This window comes from Pan paniscus, chromosome 19, assembly GCF_029289425.2.
Source record: "Pan paniscus chromosome 19, NHGRI_mPanPan1-v2.0_pri, whole genome shotgun sequence".
NCBI classification, from domain to species: domain Eukaryota; kingdom Metazoa; phylum Chordata; class Mammalia; order Primates; family Hominidae; genus Pan; species Pan paniscus.
In genome coordinates, this window is record NC_073268.2 from 21,728,604 (window position 1) to 21,750,371 (window position 21,768).

The following is a 21,768-nucleotide window of genomic DNA, read 5'->3' on the forward strand; positions in this document are numbered from 1 at the left end:
GGGTTTCTCCATGTTGGTCAGGCTGGTCTCCAACTCCCGACCTCCGGTGATCCGCCCAGCTGCCGCCTCCCAAAGTGTTGCTTGCGATTACAGGCTTGAGCCACCGCTCACCCTGGCTTTTTTTTTTTTTTTTTTTTTTTTTTTTGACAGACAAACTCTTGCTCTGTCGCCCAGGCTGGAGTGCAGTGGCGCGATCTCGGCTCACTGCAGCCTCTACCTCCCGGGTTCCAGCGATTCTCCTGCCTCAGCCTCCTGGGTAGCTGGGATTACAGGCGTAGGCCACCACGCCCGGCTCATTTTTGTATTTTTAGGGGGTTTCGCCATGTCGGCCAGGCTGGTCTCCAGCTCCTGACCTCAGGCGATCCGCCCGCCTCGGCCTCCCAAAGCGCTGGGATTACAGGCGTAAGCCACCGCGCCGGGCTCTTTCATTCTGTCTTTATTTTCTGAGATAGAGTCTCGCTCGGACGCTCAGGTTGGACTGCAATGGCGTGATCTCGGCTCGCTGAAACTTCCGCCTCCCGGGTTCAAGCGATTCTCCTGTCTCAGCCTCCCGAGTAGCTGGGATTATTGACGGGCAGCACCACGCCCGGCTACCTTTTGTGGTTTTTGTATCTTCTGTCTTCTGCTCTTTAGTACCGCATAGAGCCACAGAAGACTAGCGAGTCGAACAAACGGCCCCTGTTGCAGCAGTTGTTGATCACGGGGCTGCCCCCGGTACTCATCCTGTGTCTCTCGTCCAAATCCCCGCTCCTCCCCAGCTATCACCTCTGCCGATGCTGGTGGTTTCCCTGGGTACCGGGAACCAAACTCTCATTCCCCAGGGGCCTAAGCCCCCCGTGGCCAGGCCCTTCTCAAGTCAGGGTTCCTGCACATTCACAGTTACGGGTGGCCCTGGGAGTAACACCTGGCACCCAAACAGATCACCAGAGTCCACGCATAGTCCACCTGCCCTCCCTGCGTAAGATCAGCTCTTCCTCCTCCCGGCGATAGATCAGGGTCAATGATCCCTGCCAAGATGGCGACTGCTCCAGCCTGCTGGTCCAACCTGTCCAGCCACAGCTGTTGCTCGAAGGCTTGAAGTTCAATGGGACCCTCTCCCGCTTTCTACAAACTGGTTCCTCTATTTTCATGTTTATTTATTTGGGACGGGGTCTGGCTCTGTCACCCAGGCTGGAGTGCAGTGGTGCGATCACTGCTCACTGCAGCATCCACCTCCCAGCGTCCACCCATCCTCCTGGCCTCAGCCTCTGGAACAGCTGGGGTACAGATACGCCCCAGCCCGAACAGGTTTTCACTAGGTTGCCTGGGCTCTTTCTTTCTTTGTCTGTGTTTGTTTGTTGGTTGGTCGGTTGGTTTTTGTTTGTTTCTTTCGAGACGGGGCTCCGGCTCTGCCGCCGGGGCTGCAGTGCAATGGCGCGATCTCACCTCACTGCGGCCTTCTGGGCTCAAGCGATCCCCCCACTGTGCCCGGCCTGAAGACAGCCTTTAGAGAAAGAAGCAGGGGGAGTTCTTCCGAGGACAGACAAGATTTCTGGAGTTTGGAAAGGGTGAGAGACTGGGTCAGCGAAAGGAACATTCCGATCTTTATGTTGGGATGCAACGTATAATAGATACAGGGATGAGACCCAAAAGAGCCGGCAGAGGTTTGTCATCGTGGTCGCAAGGCAACTGCCGGTGGCTGATCCCGTAAAGGATACGCATACCTAGAGCGGAGCCTAAAGATGCATCAAGCATGACGGGTGGAGCCACGATGCTTGGACTCGAGCTCTGCTCCTGTGCGTTCCGTGATAAATGGCTTATACTACCTGCACCTCAGTTTTTCCCGGGCAAAAAAGGAAGCTTGCTGCCGGTGCGTTGGCACCTGCCTTAAAGTGCCAGCTACTCAGCGGGCTGAAGAGGAAGAAGTTCCTACTAGGAAGACACGTGGACACGTATGTTTACTGCAGCACTATTTACAATAGCAAAGACTTGGAACCAACTCGAATGCCCATGAATGATAGGCTGGATAAAGAAAGTGTGGCACGTATACACCATGGAATTACTACGCAGCCATAAAAAAGGATGAGTTCATGTCCTCTGCGGGAACGTGGATGAAGCTGGAAGGCCTCATTCTCAGCAAACTGACACAGGAAGCGAAAACCAAACACCGCATGTTCTCGCTCCTAAGTGGGAGTTGAACAGTGAGAACACATGGGACACAGGGAGGGGAACATCACACGCCGGGCCCTGACGGGGCGTGGGGGGCAAGGGGAGAGAGAGCATTAGGACAAATAGCCAACGCGTGCGGGGCTTCAAACCTAGACGACTGGTGGATAGGTGCAGCAAAGCACCGTGGCACACGTGTATCTATGTTCCAAACCTGCACGTCCTGCACATGTACCCCAGAACTTGGGAGGGGGTGGGGGAAACCAAAAGAGAGAACGGAGGAGAGGCGGGGGGGGGGGTGAAGAGAGAGAGAGAGAGGAGAAAGAAGTTCAATTCCGGGTGGATCCCATTCCTTTAAAAGGTCGCCACCCACTCGACTGCCAAGCTGAGATCCTAAGGACCTCCCCAAAGGAGGAGGTCGTGGCCTTCCCAAAGCGCAGTAGTCACGGTGGAAACGGAAGCGTGCCGCATAAGCCTACCGCCCGCAGATCAGGAACCTCCCTCGCGGTACTTCAGGGAAGCAGTTAAGTCAAGCCGGCGCGTCACAGGCACTCGGCGTGCAAGCCGCCCCGCAGATGCTACTGTCTCTTACCTCGCTCTGCTTTTAGGAAACACGTTGTATCCCCGGAGGGGGTGCACCGTTCCTGGAGGTACTGCAATACCAGGTCGATGCGTGGAGTGGACGGAGCAAGCTCCTATTCCATCTCCCTGCTCCAAAAATCCATTTAATATATTGTCCTCGGATAGAGGACGTATCAGATATTAAACTGATAAGAACAGATACTACACTTGATCTTAGCCAAAAGGCCGAGAAGCGATGCTGCCGCCTTCGCGCCCGCCGTCACCGTCCCACTCTCATCCACATTCAAGTCGCGGTGAGAGCCCCAGCCTCGCTCCTTGCCCCATTCCCTCTGTCTCGTCCACAGCGCTATTGACGCCCTTACACTCTCGGGCTGATTTCTTATTCTCCGCCTTTGAAAAGGGAAATCTTACACCCGTGCTTCTTCCGGCGTTCCCGGGCTTTCATTTCGAATTTGCATGCCCCGCCCTTTCACGGAGGGCGTGGCCTCCGCCGTTGACTCCGCCCCCGGGGCCGCCTCTGCCTGGGGGAGCCGGGGCTCCGCTGGGGGCGACTTCCTTGTTCGTATCGAGCCAGCGAAAAGACAGAACCGGAAGAGACTGGGGGCGAAGGCGACAGGGGTCTGTGGAAGAGACCTGTCGGCGGAGAGCGGTCCACGTTTTCCTGGAGAAAGACGAGGCCCCAGGGCAGGAGCGCGGGCTGCGCTGGGCCTTTACTTCGCCGCCCGCGGGCGGGGAGACCGGCCCCGTACCCGAGGGGACGAGGGGCCCATGCCCAGTCAGGGAAGCCGAAGGCCTGGAGGGGCTTCCGGGAGCAGGGGCTGGAGTTCCTCTGCCAGGCAGGAGGCTGGCACCAGACACCCAGCAGAGGGAGGCGGCGAGGGCCCAGCAAGGATTCTCCCCAGCCCCTGTGCCTGCGTCTCCTGCGGCTTCTGTGCGCGGACCGTGTCCTGTGCTGTGTAGGGAAAGCTGCCTCCCTGCTCGGGACGTGGATTCCCTTCCCCTCCTCCTCGCCTGGCTACTTCTGACGCAGGTCGTCAGGACTCCGCTTGGGTGTCACCCGTCCAGGAAGCCTCCCTTAGTCAAGGGCCCTCGGCACCCGCCCCGTATGTGACTAGCAGCCCTCCTGTGTATTTCATCGCGCCCCCGTTGTTTATATCAGCTATTCCACTCACCACCCTTCTGGGCAACCCTTTATCTCCCGCTCTGAAATCCCATCGCTGAGGGCTGGGACCCCTCCTCAGTGCTTATCCCTGTTTCCCCGCGCGAGTCTGGCGCCTGGCGTGTGGAAGGCGCTCAGCAAACGTTTGTGGAGCGAAGAAACGACGCAAAGGTGATGAGCACGGCAGACCGTGATGAGCACGACGCAGTTAGGAGGCTATTGGCCCGGCGCGGGGGAAAAGGGGGAAGGTCGGGCTCGGGGTGGCAGGACCCCAGAGGGCAGGGGTGACTGCCGGGGTGCTCTTGGGGCAAGGTGGGCGTCAAGGCCCCCAGCAAGGTTGGGATAAAGTTTCTCTCCGAGGCACAGACTGCCGCCTGCGGGCTCAGCATTTACCTCTCCCTTCCTCCTTCCTAACGCAACTTCAGCGGAGGGCTGAGGGCTCTACTGCGCATTACCTGGAAAACTTAATTTCACTCCACGGCCCTAAGAGGTGGGCCTTATTATTAGCCACGGCCAGGGTTAGGGTGAGGCCTCTCCTCCAGGGCAGAATTTCAGAGGGTGCCCACCCCCCCGCCCTAAATCATTCAGCAATCAACATAAACTATAGTTCAACGCAATATATCTTATCTTGTGGGCCGCAAGCCACCCAGGTGCCCAGGCAAGAGCCTGAAGGCACAAGCTGTTCCAGTATAGTAAAGAAAATTATTAGAATAAGAAAAGTTTTACTAGAGATAGGAAACGGATAGGATTATATCTGACTATTATTAATCATTAGTTTGTAGCATTACTCTTTGTTCTATTACCATAATGATCTCTGTTCCATTATGATTACCTTGGGGGAAACCAGGCCACACAGAGTTAGGAGCTGAAGGGCCACAGTGAGAGGTGACCAGGAGACAAGAGTGTGAGCCCTCATTCACGCCCAGAGAAGGGCCGCTGGAGGGCTCCTTGGCCTAGCGGTAATGCCAGTGCCTGGGAAGGCCCTGGTTACTTAGCAGGCCTTGGTCTAGCGGCGGCCCCAGTGCCTGGGAAGGCACCCGTTACTTAGCAGGCCGGGAAAGGGAATCTCCCTCTCTCCAGGGGAGACAGAGAACGCTCCGCTCCACCACCTCTTGTGGGAGGTCTGACATTAGCCAGGCCGGCCCGCAGTCATCCGGAGGCTCCAACGTCTCCCTGTGATGCTGTGCTTCAGTGGGCACGCTCCTTCTTCACTTTCATGTTCCGCCTGTACACCTGGCTCCTCCTTTTAAGTTCTTAGAAGACAGCAGTAGCAGAATTAGTAGGAGTACCACAGTCTTCGATCTTTCTGATAAGTGCATAGAAGAAACGCTGACGTTTGCTGTCCTCCCTCTCCACCTCGGCTACCACAAAGGGAAAGGCCCCCTGTCCAGTGGACACGTGACTCGCGTGACCTATCGATCACTGGAGATGACTGGCACTCCTTACCCTGCCCCCTTGCCTTGACTACAATAAATAGCAGCGCCTCCAGGCATTCGGGGCCACTACCTGTCTGTCTCCGCGCTTTGGTGGCAGTGGTCCCCCGGGCCCAGCTGTCTTTCTTCCTATCTCTTTGTCTTCTGTCTTTATCTCTTCGATCTCTCGTCTCCGCGCACACACACGAAGAGAAAACCCACAGACCCGGTAGGGGTGGACCCTACATTATCTCGGCTACAACATAATCAAGATATTCATGTGGACTACTGAGTCTTTCGGTGCCCCCTTGCTGTTTTAGTTTTGTCCTGCGGCCGAGTGTTTCCCTCGCTTCACGCCAACCCAATCTCCGCCGCCCTGTCTTGTCATCCCCATTCTACAGCCCAGCACGGTGCAGTATGGCAGCCGCTGGCCACAGGTATCTAGGGAGCCCTGGAAATGTGGTCAGTTCTAACGGAGCTGTGCTGTAAGTGTGAAATACACATGGGATTTTGACGGCAGTGGGAGCAAAATTCTCCCAATTTTTTTTTTTTTTTCAGACGGAGGTTCCGCTCTTGTTACCCAGCCTGGAGTCCAATGGCGCGATCTAGGCTCTCTGCAACCTCCGCCTCCCGGGTTCAAGCGATTCCCCTGCCTCAGCCTCCCGAGCAGCTGGGACTACAGGCATGTGCCACCACGCCCGGCTAAGTTTGTATTTTTAGTACACATGGGGTTTCTCCATGTTGGTCAGGCTGGTCTCCAACTCCCGACCTCCGGTGATCCGCCCAGCTGCCGCCTCCCAAAGTGTTGCTTGCGATTACAGGCTTGAGCCACCGCTCACCCTGGCTTTTTTTTTTTTTTTTTTTTTTTTTTTTTGACAGACAAACTCTTGCTCTGTCGCCCAGGCTGGAGTGCAGTGGCGCGATCTCGGCTCACTGCAGCCTCTACCTCCCGGGTTCCAGCGATTCTCCTGCCTCAGCCTCCTGGGTAGCTGGGATTACAGGCGTAGGCCACCACGCCCGGCTCATTTTTGTATTTTTAGGGGGTTTCGCCATGTCGGCCAGGCTGGTCTCCAGCTCCTGACCTCAGGCGATCCGCCCGCCTCGGCCTCCCAAAGCGCTGGGATTACAGGCGTAAGCCACCGCGCCGGGCTCTTTCATTCTGTCTTTATTTTCTGAGATAGAGTCTCGCTCGGACGCTCAGGTTGGACTGCAATGGCGTGATCTCGGCTCGCTGAAACTTCCGCCTCCCGGGTTCAAGCGATTCTCCTGTCTCAGCCTCCCGAGTAGCTGGGATTATTGACGGGCAGCACCACGCCCGGCTACCTTTTGTGGTTTTTGTATCTTCTGTCTTCTGCTCTTTAGTACCGCATAGAGCCACAGAAGACTAGCGAGTCGAACAAACGGCCCCTGTTGCAGCAGTTGTTGATCACGGGGCTGCCCCCGGTACTCATCCTGTGTCTCTCGTCCAAATCCCCGCTCCTCCCCAGCTATCACCTCTGCCGATGCTGGTGGTTTCCCTGGGTACCGGGAACCAAACTCTCATTCCCCAGGGGCCTAAGCCCCCCGTGGCCAGGCCCTTCTCAAGTCAGGGTTCCTGCACATTCACAGTTACGGGTGGCCCTGGGAGTAACACCTGGCACCCAAACAGATCACCAGAGTCCACGCATAGTCCACCTGCCCTCCCTGCGTAAGATCAGCTCTTCCTCCTCCCGGCGATAGATCAGGGTCAATGATCCCTGCCAAGATGGCGACTGCTCCAGCCTGCTGGTCCAACCTGTCCAGCCACAGCTGTTGCTCGAAGGCTTGAAGTTCAATGGGACCCTCTCCCGCTTTCTACAAACTGGTTCCTCTATTTTCATGTTTATTTATTTGGGACGGGGTCTGGCTCTGTCACCCAGGCTGGAGTGCAGTGGTGCGATCACTGCTCACTGCAGCATCCACCTCCCAGCGTCCACCCATCCTCCTGGCCTCAGCCTCTGGAACAGCTGGGGTACAGATACGCCCCAGCCCGAACAGGTTTTCACTAGGTTGCCTGGGCTCTTTCTTTCTTTGTCTGTGTTTGTTTGTTGGTTGGTCGGTTGGTTTTTGTTTGTTTCTTTCGAGACGGGGCTCCGGCTCTGCCGCCGGGGCTGCAGTGCAATGGCGCGATCTCACCTCACTGCGGCCTTCTGGGCTCAAGCGATCCCCCCACTGTGCCCGGCCTGAAGACAGCCTTTAGAGAAAGAAGCAGGGGGAGTTCTTCCGAGGACAGACAAGATTTCTGGAGTTTGGAAAGGGTGAGAGACTGGGTCAGCGAAAGGAACATTCCGATCTTTATGTTGGGATGCAACGTATAATAGATACAGGGATGAGACCCAAAAGAGCCGGCAGAGGTTTGTCATCGTGGTCGCAAGGCAACTGCCGGTGGCTGATCCCGTAAAGGATACGCATACCTAGAGCGGAGCCTAAAGATGCATCAAGCATGACGGGTGGAGCCACGATGCTTGGACTCGAGCTCTGCTCCTGTGCGTTCCGTGATAAATGGCTTATACTACCTGCACCTCAGTTTTTCCCGGGCAAAAAAGGAAGCTTGCTGCCGGTGCGTTGGCACCTGCCTTAAAGTGCCAGCTACTCAGCGGGCTGAAGAGGAAGAAGTTCCTACTAGGAAGACACGTGGACACGTATGTTTACTGCAGCACTATTTACAATAGCAAAGACTTGGAACCAACTCGAATGCCCATGAATGATAGGCTGGATAAAGAAAGTGTGGCACGTATACACCATGGAATTACTACGCAGCCATAAAAAAGGATGAGTTCATGTCCTCTGCGGGAACGTGGATGAAGCTGGAAGGCCTCATTCTCAGCAAACTGACACAGGAAGCGAAAACCAAACACCGCATGTTCTCGCTCCTAAGTGGGAGTTGAACAGTGAGAACACATGGGACACAGGGAGGGGAACATCACACGCCGGGCCCTGACGGGGCGTGGGGGGCAAGGGGAGAGAGAGCATTAGGACAAATAGCCAACGCGTGCGGGGCTTCAAACCTAGACGACTGGTGGATAGGTGCAGCAAAGCACCGTGGCACACGTGTATCTATGTTCCAAACCTGCACGTCCTGCACATGTACCCCAGAACTTGGGAGGGGGTGGGGGAAACCAAAAGAGAGAACGGAGGAGAGGCGGGGGGGGGGGTGAAGAGAGAGAGAGAGAGGAGAAAGAAGTTCAATTCCGGGTGGATCCCATTCCTTTAAAAGGTCGCCACCCACTCGACTGCCAAGCTGAGATCCTAAGGACCTCCCCAAAGGAGGAGGTCGTGGCCTTCCCAAAGCGCAGTAGTCACGGTGGAAACGGAAGCGTGCCGCATAAGCCTACCGCCCGCAGATCAGGAACCTCCCTCGCGGTACTTCAGGGAAGCAGTTAAGTCAAGCCGGCGCGTCACAGGCACTCGGCGTGCAAGCCGCCCCGCAGATGCTACTGTCTCTTACCTCGCTCTGCTTTTAGGAAACACGTTGTATCCCCGGAGGGGGTGCACCGTTCCTGGAGGTACTGCAATACCAGGTCGATGCGTGGAGTGGACGGAGCAAGCTCCTATTCCATCTCCCTGCTCCAAAAATCCATTTAATATATTGTCCTCGGATAGAGGACGTATCAGATATTAAACTGATAAGAACAGATACTACACTTGATCTTAGCCAAAAGGCCGAGAAGCGATGCTGCCGCCTTCGCGCCCGCCGTCACCGTCCCACTCTCATCCACATTCAAGTCGCGGTGAGAGCCCCAGCCTCGCTCCTTGCCCCATTCCCTCTGTCTCGTCCACAGCGCTATTGACGCCCTTACACTCTCGGGCTGATTTCTTATTCTCCGCCTTTGAAAAGGGAAATCTTACACCCGTGCTTCTTCCGGCGTTCCCGGGCTTTCATTTCGAATTTGCATGCCCCGCCCTTTCACGGAGGGCGTGGCCTCCGCCGTTGACTCCGCCCCCGGGGCCGCCTCTGCCTGGGGGAGCCGGGGCTCCGCTGGGGGCGACTTCCTTGTTCGTATCGAGCCAGCGAAAAGACAGAACCGGAAGAGACTGGGGGCGAAGGCGACAGGGGTCTGTGGAAGAGACCTGTCGGCGGAGAGCGGTCCACGTTTTCCTGGAGAAAGACGAGGCCCCAGGGCAGGAGCGCGGGCTGCGCTGGGCCTTTACTTCGCCGCCCGCGGGCGGGGAGACCGGCCCCGTACCCGAGGGGACGAGGGGCCCATGCCCAGTCAGGGAAGCCGAAGGCCTGGAGGGGCTTCCGGGAGCAGGGGCTGGAGTTCCTCTGCCAGGCAGGAGGCTGGCACCAGACACCCAGCAGAGGGAGGCGGCGAGGGCCCAGCAAGGATTCTCCCCAGCCCCTGTGCCTGCGTCTCCTGCGGCTTCTGTGCGCGGACCGTGTCCTGTGCTGTGTAGGGAAAGCTGCCTCCCTGCTCGGGACGTGGATTCCCTTCCCCTCCTCCTCGCCTGGCTACTTCTGACGCAGGTCGTCAGGACTCCGCTTGGGTGTCACCCGTCCAGGAAGCCTCCCTTAGTCAAGGGCCCTCGGCACCCGCCCCGTATGTGACTAGCAGCCCTCCTGTGTATTTCATCGCGCCCCCGTTGTTTATATCAGCTATTCCACTCACCACCCTTCTGGGCAACCCTTTATCTCCCGCTCTGAAATCCCATCGCTGAGGGCTGGGACCCCTCCTCAGTGCTTATCCCTGTTTCCCCGCGCGAGTCTGGCGCCTGGCGTGTGGAAGGCGCTCAGCAAACGTTTGTGGAGCGAAGAAACGACGCAAAGGTGATGAGCACGGCAGACCGTGATGAGCACGACGCAGTTAGGAGGCTATTGGCCCGGCGCGGGGGAAAAGGGGGAAGGTCGGGCTCGGGGTGGCAGGACCCCAGAGGGCAGGGGTGACTGCCGGGGTGCTCTTGGGGCAAGGTGGGCGTCAAGGCCCCCAGCAAGGTTGGGATAAAGTTTCTCTCCGAGGCACAGACTGCCGCCTGCGGGCTCAGCATTTACCTCTCCCTTCCTCCTTCCTAACGCAACTTCAGCGGAGGGCTGAGGGCTCTACTGCGCATTACCTGGAAAACTTAATTTCACTCCACGGCCCTAAGAGGTGGGCCTTATTATTAGCCACGGCCAGGGTTAGGGTGAGGCCTCTCCTCCAGGGCAGAATTTCAGAGGGTGCCCACCCCCCCGCCCTAAATCATTCAGCAATCAACATAAACTATAGTTCAACGCAATATATCTTATCTTGTGGGCCGCAAGCCACCCAGGTGCCCAGGCAAGAGCCTGAAGGCACAAGCTGTTCCAGTATAGTAAAGAAAATTATTAGAATAAGAAAAGTTTTACTAGAGATAGGAAACGGATAGGATTATATCTGACTATTATTAATCATTAGTTTGTAGCATTACTCTTTGTTCTATTACCATAATGATCTCTGTTCCATTATGATTACCTTGGGGGAAACCAGGCCACACAGAGTTAGGAGCTGAAGGGCCACAGTGAGAGGTGACCAGGAGACAAGAGTGTGAGCCCTCATTCACGCCCAGAGAAGGGCCGCTGGAGGGCTCCTTGGCCTAGCGGTAATGCCAGTGCCTGGGAAGGCCCTGGTTACTTAGCAGGCCTTGGTCTAGCGGCGGCCCCAGTGCCTGGGAAGGCACCCGTTACTTAGCAGGCCGGGAAAGGGAATCTCCCTCTCTCCAGGGGAGACAGAGAACGCTCCGCTCCACCACCTCTTGTGGGAGGTCTGACATTAGCCAGGCCGGCCCGCAGTCATCCGGAGGCTCCAACGTCTCCCTGTGATGCTGTGCTTCAGTGGGCACGCTCCTTCTTCACTTTCATGTTCCGCCTGTACACCTGGCTCCTCCTTTTAAGTTCTTAGAAGACAGCAGTAGCAGAATTAGTAGGAGTACCACAGTCTTCGATCTTTCTGATAAGTGCATAGAAGAAACGCTGACGTTTGCTGTCCTCCCTCTCCACCTCGGCTACCACAAAGGGAAAGGCCCCCTGTCCAGTGGACACGTGACTCGCGTGACCTATCGATCACTGGAGATGACTGGCACTCCTTACCCTGCCCCCTTGCCTTGACTACAATAAATAGCAGCGCCTCCAGGCATTCGGGGCCACTACCTGTCTGTCTCCGCGCTTTGGTGGCAGTGGTCCCCCGGGCCCAGCTGTCTTTCTTCCTATCTCTTTGTCTTCTGTCTTTATCTCTTCGATCTCTCGTCTCCGCGCACACACACGAAGAGAAAACCCACAGACCCGGTAGGGGTGGACCCTACATTATCTCGGCTACAACATAATCAAGATATTCATGTGGACTACTGAGTCTTTCGGTGCCCCCTTGCTGTTTTAGTTTTGTCCTGCGGCCGAGTGTTTCCCTCGCTTCACGCCAACCCAATCTCCGCCGCCCTGTCTTGTCATCCCCATTCTACAGCCCAGCACGGTGCAGTATGGCAGCCGCTGGCCACAGGTATCTAGGGAGCCCTGGAAATGTGGTCAGTTCTAAGGGAGCTGTGCTGTAAGTGTGAAATACACATGGGATTTTGACGGCAGTGGGAGCAAAATTCTCCCAATTTTTTTTTTTTTTTTCAGACGGAGGTTCCGCTCTTGTTACCCAGCCTGGAGTCCAATGGCGCGATCTAGGCTCTCTGCAACCTCCGCCTCCCGGGTTCAAGCGATTCCCCTGCCTCAGCCTCCCGAGCAGCTGGGACTACAGGCATGTGCCACCACGCCCGGCTAAGTTTGTATTTTTAGTACACATGGGGTTTCTCCATGTTGGTCAGGCTGGTCTCCAACTCCCGACCTCCGGTGATCCGCCCAGCTGCCGCCTCCCAAAGTGTTGCTTGCGATTACAGGCTTGAGCCACCGCTCACCCTGGCTTTTTTTTTTTTTTTTTTTTTTTTTTTTTGACAGACAAACTCTTGCTCTGTCGCCCAGGCTGGAGTGCAGTGGCGCGATCTCGGCTCACTGCAGCCTCTACCTCCCGGGTTCCAGCGATTCTCCTGCCTCAGCCTCCTGGGTAGCTGGGATTACAGGCGTAGGCCACCACGCCCGGCTCATTTTTGTATTTTTAGGGGGTTTCGCCATGTCGGCCAGGCTGGTCTCCAGCTCCTGACCTCAGGCGATCCGCCCGCCTCGGCCTCCCAAAGCGCTGGGATTACAGGCGTAAGCCACCGCGCCGGGCTCTTTCATTCTGTCTTTATTTTCTGAGATAGAGTCTCGCTCGGACGCTCAGGTTGGACTGCAATGGCGTGATCTCGGCTCGCTGAAACTTCCGCCTCCCGGGTTCAAGCGATTCTCCTGTCTCAGCCTCCCGAGTAGCTGGGATTATTGACGGGCAGCACCACGCCCGGCTACCTTTTGTGGTTTTTGTATCTTCTGTCTTCTGCTCTTTAGTACCGCATAGAGCCACAGAAGACTAGCGAGTCGAACAAACGGCCCCTGTTGCAGCAGTTGTTGATCACGGGGCTGCCCCCGGTACTCATCCTGTGTCTCTCGTCCAAATCCCCGCTCCTCCCCAGCTATCACCTCTGCCGATGCTGGTGGTTTCCCTGGGTACCGGGAACCAAACTCTCATTCCCCAGGGGCCTAAGCCCCCCGTGGCCAGGCCCTTCTCAAGTCAGGGTTCCTGCACATTCACAGTTACGGGTGGCCCTGGGAGTAACACCTGGCACCCAAACAGATCACCAGAGTCCACGCATAGTCCACCTGCCCTCCCTGCGTAAGATCAGCTCTTCCTCCTCCCGGCGATAGATCAGGGTCAATGATCCCTGCCAAGATGGCGACTGCTCCAGCCTGCTGGTCCAACCTGTCCAGCCACAGCTGTTGCTCGAAGGCTTGAAGTTCAATGGGACCCTCTCCCGCTTTCTACAAACTGGTTCCTCTATTTTCATGTTTATTTATTTGGGACGGGGTCTGGCTCTGTCACCCAGGCTGGAGTGCAGTGGTGCGATCACTGCTCACTGCAGCATCCACCTCCCAGCGTCCACCCATCCTCCTGGCCTCAGCCTCTGGAACAGCTGGGGTACAGATACGCCCCAGCCCGAACAGGTTTTCACTAGGTTGCCTGGGCTCTTTCTTTCTTTGTCTGTGTTTGTTTGTTGGTTGGTCGGTTGGTTTTTGTTTGTTTCTTTCGAGACGGGGCTCCGGCTCTGCCGCCGGGGCTGCAGTGCAATGGCGCGATCTCACCTCACTGCGGCCTTCTGGGCTCAAGCGATCCCCCCACTGTGCCCGGCCTGAAGACAGCCTTTAGAGAAAGAAGCAGGGGGAGTTCTTCCGAGGACAGACAAGATTTCTGGAGTTTGGAAAGGGTGAGAGACTGGGTCAGCGAAAGGAACATTCCGATCTTTATGTTGGGATGCAACGTATAATAGATACAGGGATGAGACCCAAAAGAGCCGGCAGAGGTTTGTCATCGTGGTCGCAAGGCAACTGCCGGTGGCTGATCCCGTAAAGGATACGCATACCTAGAGCGGAGCCTAAAGATGCATCAAGCATGACGGGTGGAGCCACGATGCTTGGACTCGAGCTCTGCTCCTGTGCGTTCCGTGATAAATGGCTTATACTACCTGCACCTCAGTTTTTCCCGGGCAAAAAAGGAAGCTTGCTGCCGGTGCGTTGGCACCTGCCTTAAAGTGCCAGCTACTCAGCGGGCTGAAGAGGAAGAAGTTCCTACTAGGAAGACACGTGGACACGTATGTTTACTGCAGCACTATTTACAATAGCAAAGACTTGGAACCAACTCGAATGCCCATGAATGATAGGCTGGATAAAGAAAGTGTGGCACGTATACACCATGGAATTACTACGCAGCCATAAAAAAGGATGAGTTCATGTCCTCTGCGGGAACGTGGATGAAGCTGGAAGGCCTCATTCTCAGCAAACTGACACAGGAAGCGAAAACCAAACACCGCATGTTCTCGCTCCTAAGTGGGAGTTGAACAGTGAGAACACATGGGACACAGGGAGGGGAACATCACACGCCGGGCCCTGACGGGGCGTGGGGGGCAAGGGGAGAGAGAGCATTAGGACAAATAGCCAACGCGTGCGGGGCTTCAAACCTAGACGACTGGTGGATAGGTGCAGCAAAGCACCGTGGCACACGTGTATCTATGTTCCAAACCTGCACGTCCTGCACATGTACCCCAGAACTTGGGAGGGGGTGGGGGAAACCAAAAGAGAGAACGGAGGAGAGGCGGGGGGGGGGGTGAAGAGAGAGAGAGAGAGGAGAAAGAAGTTCAATTCCGGGTGGATCCCATTCCTTTAAAAGGTCGCCACCCACTCGACTGCCAAGCTGAGATCCTAAGGACCTCCCCAAAGGAGGAGGTCGTGGCCTTCCCAAAGCGCAGTAGTCACGGTGGAAACGGAAGCGTGCCGCATAAGCCTACCGCCCGCAGATCAGGAACCTCCCTCGCGGTACTTCAGGGAAGCAGTTAAGTCAAGCCGGCGCGTCACAGGCACTCGGCGTGCAAGCCGCCCCGCAGATGCTACTGTCTCTTACTGTCTCTTACCTCGCTCTGCTTTTAGGAAACACGTTGTATCCCCGGAGGGGGTGCACCGTTCCTGGAGGTACTGCAATACCAGGTCGATGCGTGGAGTGGACGGAGCAAGCTCCTATTCCATCTCCCTGCTCCAAAAATCCATTTAATATATTGTCCTCGGATAGAGGACGTATCAGATACTAAACTGATAAGAACAGATACTACACTTGATCTTAGCCAAAAGGCCGAGAAGCGATGCTGCCGCCTTCGCGCCCGCCGTCACCGTCCCACTCTCATCCACATTCAAGTCGCGGTGAGAGCCCCAGCCTCGCTCCTTGCCCCATTCCCTCTGTCTCGTCCACAGCGCTATTGACGCCCTTACACTCTCGGGCTGATTTCTTATTCTCCGCCTTTGAAAAGGGAAATCTTACACCCGTGCTTCTTCCGGCGTTCCCGGGCTTTCATTTCGAATTTGCATGCCCCGCCCTTTCACGGAGGGCGTGGCCTCCGCCGTTGACTCCGCCCCCGGGGCCGCCTCTGCCTGGGGGAGCCGGGGCTCCGCTGGGGGCGACTTCCTTGTTCGTATCGAGCCAGCGAAAAGACAGAACCGGAAGAGACTGGGGGCGAAGGCGACAGGGGTCTGTGGAAGAGACCTGTCGGCGGAGAGCGGTCCACGTTTTCCTGGAGAAAGACGAGGCCCCAGGGCAGGAGCGCGGGCTGCGCTGGGCCTTTACTTCGCCGCCCGCGGGCGGGGAGACCGGCCCCGTACCCGAGGGGACGAGGGGCCCATGCCCAGTCAGGGAAGCCGAAGGCCTGGAGGGGCTTCCGGGAGCAGGGGCTGGAGTTCCTCTGCCAGGCAGGAGGCTGGCACCAGACACCCAGCAGAGGGAGGCGGCGAGGGCCCAGCAAGGATTCTCCCCAGCCCCTGTGCCTGCGTCTCCTGCGGCTTCTGTGCGCGGACCGTGTCCTGTGCTGTGTAGGGAAAGCTGCCTCCCTGCTCGGGACGTGGATTCCCTTCCCCTCCTCCTCGCCTGGCTACTTCTGACGCAGGTCGTCAGGACTCCGCTTGGGTGTCACCCGTCCAGGAAGCCTCCCTTAGTCAAGGGCCCTCGGCACCCGCCCCGTATGTGACTAGCAGCCCTCCTGTGTATTTCATCGCGCCCCCGTTGTTTATATCAGCTATTCCACTCACCACCCTTCTGGGCAACCCTTTATCTCCCGCTCTGAAATCCCATCGCTGAGGGCTGGGACCCCTCCTCAGTGCTTATCCCTGTTTCCCCGCGCGAGTCTGGCGCCTGGCGTGTGGAAGGCGCTCAGCAAACGTTTGTGGAGCGAAGAAACGACGCAAAGGTGATGAGCACGGCAGACCGTGATGAGCACGACGCAGTTAGGAGGCTATTGGCCCGGCGCGGGGGAAAAGGGGGAAGGTCGGGCTCGGGGTGGCAGGACCCCAGAGGGCAGGGGTGACTGCCGGGGTGCTCTTGGGGCAAGGTGGGCGTCAAGGCCCCCAGCAAGGTTGGGATAAAGTTTCTCTCCGAGGCACAGACTGCCGCCTGCGGGCTCAGCATTTACCTCTCCCTTCCTCCTTCCTAACGCAACTTCAGCGGAGGGCTGAGGGCTCTACTGCGCATTACCTGGAAAACTTAATTTCACTCCACGGCCCTAAGAGATGGGCCTTATTATTAGCCACGGCCAGGGTTAGGGTGAGGCCTCTCCTCCAGGGCAGAATTTCAGAGGGTGCCCACCCCCCCGCCCTAAATCATTCAGCAATCAACATAAACTATAGTTCAACGCAATATATCTTATCTTGTGGGCCGCAAGCCACCCAGGTGCCCAGGCAAGAGCCTGAAGGCACAAGCTGTTCCAGTATAGTAAAGAAAATTATTAGAATAAGAAAAGTTTTACTAGAGATAGGAAACGGATAGGATTATATCTGACTATTATTAATCATTAGTTTGTAGCATTACTCTTTGTTCTATTACCATAATGATCTCTGTTCCATTATGATTACCTTGGGGGAAACCAGGCCACACAGAGTTAGGAGCTGAAGGGCCACAGTGAGAGGTGACCAGGAGACAAGAGTGTGAGCCCTCATTCACGCCCAGAGAAGGGCCGCTGGAGGGCTCCTTGGCCTAGCGGTAATGCCAGTGCCTGGGAAGGCCCTGGTTACTTAGCAGGCCTTGGTCTAGCGGCGGCCCCAGTGCCTGGGAAGGCACCCGTTACTTAGCAGGCCGGGAAAGGGAATCTCCCTCTCTCCAGGGGAGACAGAGAACGCTCCGCTCCACCACCTCTTGTGGGAGGTCTGACATTAGCCAGGCCGGCCCGCAGTCATCCGGAGGCTCCAACGTCTCCCTGTGATGCTGTGCTTCAGTGGGCACGCTCCTTCTTCACTTTCATGTTCCGCCTGTACACCTGGCTCCTCCTTTTAAGTTCTTAGAAGACAGCAGTAGCAGAATTAGTAGGAGTACCACAGTCTTCGATCTTTCTGATAAGTGCATAGAAGAAACGCTGACGTTTGCTGTCCTCCCTCTCCACCTCGGCTACCACAAAGGGAAAGGCCCCCTGTCCAGTGGACACGTGACTCGCGTGACCTATCGATCACTGGAGATGACTGGCACTCCTTACCCTGCCCCCTTGCCTTGACTACAATAAATAGCAGCGCCTCCAGGCATTCGGGGCCACTACCTGTCTGTCTCCGCGCTTTGGTGGCAGTGGTCCCCCGGGCCCAGCTGTCTTTCTTCCTATCTCTTTGTCTTCTGTCTTTATCTCTTCGATCTCTCGTCTCCGCGCACACACACGAAGAGAAAACCCACAGACCCGGTAGGGGTGGACCCTACATTATCTCGGCTACAACATAATCAAGATATTCATGTGGACTACTGAGTCTTTCGGTGCCCCCTTGCTGTTTTAGTTTTGTCCTGCGGCCGAGTGTTTCCCTCGCTTCACGCCAACCCAATCTCCGCCGCCCTGTCTTGTCATCCCCATTCTACAGCCCAGCACGGTGCAGTATGGCAGCCGCTGGCCACAGGTATCTAGGGAGCCCTGGAAATGTGGTCAGTTCTAACGGAGCTGTGCTGTAAGTGTGAAATACACATGGGATTTTGACGGCAGTGGGAGCAAAATTCTCCCAATTTTTTTTTTTTTTTCAGACGGAGGTTCCGCTCTTGTTACCCAGCCTGGAGTCCAATGGCGCGATCTAGGCTCTCTGCAACCTCCGCCTCCCGGGTTCAAGCGATTCCCCTGCCTCAGCCTCCCGAGCAGCTGGGACTACAGGCATGTGCCACCACGCCCGGCTAAGTTTGTATTTTTAGTACACATGGGGTTTCTCCATGTTGGTCAGGCTGGTCTCCAACTCCCGACCTCCGGTGATCCGCCCAGCTGCCGCCTCCCAAAGTGTTGCTTGCGATTACAGGCTTGAGCCACCGCTCACCCTGGCTTTTTTTTTTTTTTTTTTTTTTTTTTGACAGACAAACTCTTGCTCTGTCGCCCAGGCTGGAGTGCAGTGGCGCGATCTCGGCTCACTGCAGCCTCTACCTCCCGGGTTCCAGCGATTCTCCTGCCTCAGCCTCCTGAGTAGCTAGGACTACAGGCACCGGCCACCACGCCCAGCCAATTTTTCCTATTTTTAGTAGAGACGGCGGTCTCATGCTGTTAGCCAGGATGGTCTCGATCTCCTGACCTCGTCATCTGCCCCCCTCAGCCTCCCAAAGTTCTCGGATTACAGGCTTGAGTCACCACGCCCTGCGTTCTGTGAGGCTTTTCTTTCCAACATCTCTCTCTCTTTTTCTTGTCTTTTTCTTTTTTTTTTTGAGACTGAGTTTTTCTCTTGATTCCCATGTTGGAGTCGAATGGCGCGATCTCGGCTCACTGCAACCTCCACCTCCCAGGTACGAGCAATTCTCCTGCCTCAGCCTCTGGAGCAGCTGGGATTACAGGGATGCGCCACCACGCCCAGCTAATTTTGTATTTTTAGTAGAGGTGGGGTTTCGCAATGTTGGGCAGGCTGGTCTCGAACTCAGGTGATCTGCCTGCCTCGTCCTCCCAAAGTGTTGGGATTACAGGTGTGAGCCACCGTGCCGGCGATTACAGAATTTCTTTTTTTCTTTCTTTCTTTTTTTTTTTGGTGATGGAGTTTCGCTCCTGTTGCCCAGGGGAGTGCAATGGCAGGATCTCGGCTCACCCCAACCTCCGCCTCCTGGGTTCAGGCGATTCTCCTGCCTCAGCCTCCTGAGCAGCTGGGATTACAGGCATGTGCCACCATACTTGGCTAATTTTATATTTTTAGTAAAGACCAGGTTTCTCCATGTTGATCCGGCTGGTCTCAAACTCCTGACCTCAGGTGATCCTCCTGCCTCGGCCTCCCAACATGTTGGGATTATAGGCGTGAGCCACCACGCCTGGCGGTTACAGAATTTCTAAGCAGCAAACATTCAAGAGGTGACTTTGGTGCTGTTAAAATCATCCAGGATTTGTTGTTGTTTTTGCTATTTTTGTTTTTTTGAGATAGTCTCACTCTGTTGCCCAGGCTGGCATGCAGTGGCAAGATCTCGGCTCACTACAACCTCTGCCCGCAGAGAATCAATTGATTCTCGTGCCTCAGTCTCCTGAGTAGCTGGGATTACATGTGCCTGCCACCACACCCAGCTAATTTTTGTATTTTTATTAGAGATAGGGTTTCACCATGTTTGCCAGGCTGGTCTCAAACTCCTGATGTGAGTTGATCTGCCCACCTCAGTCTCCCAAAGTGGTGGGATTACAGGCATGAGCCATTGTGCCCAGTAGCATTGTTGTTGTTGTTGTTGTTTTTTTTTTTGAGACGGAGTCTCGCTCTGTCGCCCAGGCTGGACTGACTGCAGTGGCTCGATCTCGGCTCACTGCAACCTTCGCCTCCTGGGTTCAAACAATTCTCCTGCCTCAGCCTCCCGAGTAGCTGGGACCACAGGCGCCCACCACCACGCCAGGCTAATTTTTGTATTTTTAGGAGAGATGGGGTTTCACCATATTGGCCAGGCTGGTCTCAAACTCTTGACCTCGTGATCTGCCTGCCTAGGCCTCCCAAAGTGCTGGGATTACAGGGATGAGCCACCACATCTGGCCAGCATTCAGTTGTAAAAGTAAAACAGACCAGGAGCAGTGGCTCATGCCTGTAGTCCCAGCCCTTTGGGAGGCTAAGTTGAGCAGATCACAAGGTCAGTAGTTCAAGACCAGCCTGGCCAATATAGTGAAACCCCATCTCTACTAAAAATACAAAAATTAGCAGGGTGTTGTGGTGGGCTCCTGTAATCCCCACTACTTGGGAGGCTGATGCAGAGAACTGCTTAAACCCGGGAGGCAGAGGTTGCAATGAGCCAAGATCACGCCACTGCACTCTGGCCTGGGTGACAGAGCAAGACTCCATTAAAAAAAAAAAAAAAGTTAAAATGAGCATACAATTTCGAAAAATTTGCAGCCTGACAATGCGGTAGAAAAGAAAAACCCAGGCCGGGTGCAGTGCCTGATGCCCGTAATCCCAGTACTTTGAGAGGCTGAAGTGGGCAGATCATGAAGTCAAGAGATTGAGACCATCCTGGCCAACCTGGTGAAACCCGGTCTCTACTGAAAATACAAAAATTAGCTGGGCATGGTGGCACACACCTGTAGTCCCAGCTACTCGGGAGGCTGAGGCAGGAGAATCACTTGAACCCGGGAGGCGGAGGTTGCAATGAGCCGAGACTGTGCCAGTGCACTGCAGCCTGGCAACAGATCAAGACTCCATCTCAAAGAAAAAAAAAAAAAAAATTCTGAGGAGAAATTCAAGCTGGCCTCAGAAATTTGCATAAGTAACGAGAAGCCAAATGTTAATCATGAAAACAGTGGGGGGAAATGTCTCCAGGGTATGTCAGAGACCTTCATGTGGCAGACCCTCCCATCACAGGCTTGGAGGCCTAGTAGGAAAAAACGGTTTCATGGGCTGTGCCCAGGGCCCCCCTGCTCTGTGCAGCCTGGGGACTTGGTGCCTTGTATCCCAGCTGCTCCAGCCACAGCTAAAAGGGGCCAAGGTGCAGCTCAGGCTGTGGCTTCAGAGGGTGCAAACCCTAGGCCTTGGCAGCTTTCATGTGGTGTTGTGCCTGCGAGTGCACAGAAGTCAAGAATTGAGGCTTGGGAACCTCCGCCAAGATTTCAGAGGATGTGTAGAAATGCCTGGATGTCCAGGTAGAGGTGGGCTGCAGGGGTGGAGCCCTCATGGAGAACCACTGCTAGGGCAGTGCAAAGGGAAATTGTGGGGTGCAAGCCCTCACACAGACTCCCAACTGGGGCAGTGCCTAGTGGAGCTGCAAGAAAAGAGTCACTGTCCTCCAGACCCCAGAATGGTAGCTCCACTGACAGCTTGCACCTTGCTCCTGGAAAAGCCACAGACACTCAAGGCCTGCCTGTGAAAGCAGCTGGGAGGGGGGGCTATACCCTGCAAAGCCACAGGGGCAGAGCTGCCAAGGCCATGGGAGCCCACCTCTTGCATCAGTGTGACCTGGACATGAGACATGGAGTCAAAGGAAATCATTTTGGGGCTTTAAGATTTGACTGCTGCCAGGCATGTTGGCTCACTCCTGTAATTCCAGCACTTTGGGAGGCCGAGGTGGGAGGATCGCTTGAGTTCAGGAGTTCAAGACCAGCCTGGCCAACATGGTGAAACTCCGTCTCTACTAAAAATACAAAAAAAATTAGCCAGGCATTGTGGCATGTGCCTGTAATCCCAGCTACTCAGGAGGCTGAGGCAGAAGAATTGCTTGAACCTGGGAGGTGGAGGTTGCAGTGAGCCAAGATCGTGCCACTGCACTCCAGCCTGGGTGACAGAGCAAGACTCCATCTCAAAAAAAAAAAAAAAAAAAAGATTTGACTGCTCCACCGGACTTCAGACTTGCATAGGAAATCTGTAACCCCTTTGTTTTGGCCAATTTCTCCCATTTTGAACAGCTGTATTTACTCAATGCCTGTACCCTCATTGTATCTAGGAATTAA

General features: G+C 55.6%; 3 non-coding genes across 3 annotated transcripts; all 3 read right to left on the bottom strand.

Annotated features, from left to right (window-relative positions):
* Positions 1–2,773: 2,773 nt before the first annotated feature.
* On the bottom strand, positions 2,774–2,964 carry LOC134729549 (U2 spliceosomal RNA). The gene has a single exon (XR_010110759.1). It is a non-coding gene; the product is annotated as a U2 spliceosomal RNA (small nuclear RNA).
* A 5,836-nt stretch (positions 2,965–8,800) lies between these two features.
* On the bottom strand, positions 8,801–8,991 carry LOC134729550 (U2 spliceosomal RNA). Its single transcript, XR_010110760.1, has one exon. It is a non-coding gene; the product is annotated as a U2 spliceosomal RNA (small nuclear RNA).
* A 5,847-nt stretch (positions 8,992–14,838) lies between these two features.
* On the bottom strand, positions 14,839–15,029 carry LOC129394548 (U2 spliceosomal RNA). The gene has a single exon (XR_008621834.2). It is a non-coding gene; the product is annotated as a U2 spliceosomal RNA (small nuclear RNA).
* Positions 15,030–21,768: the final 6,739 nt, after the last annotated feature.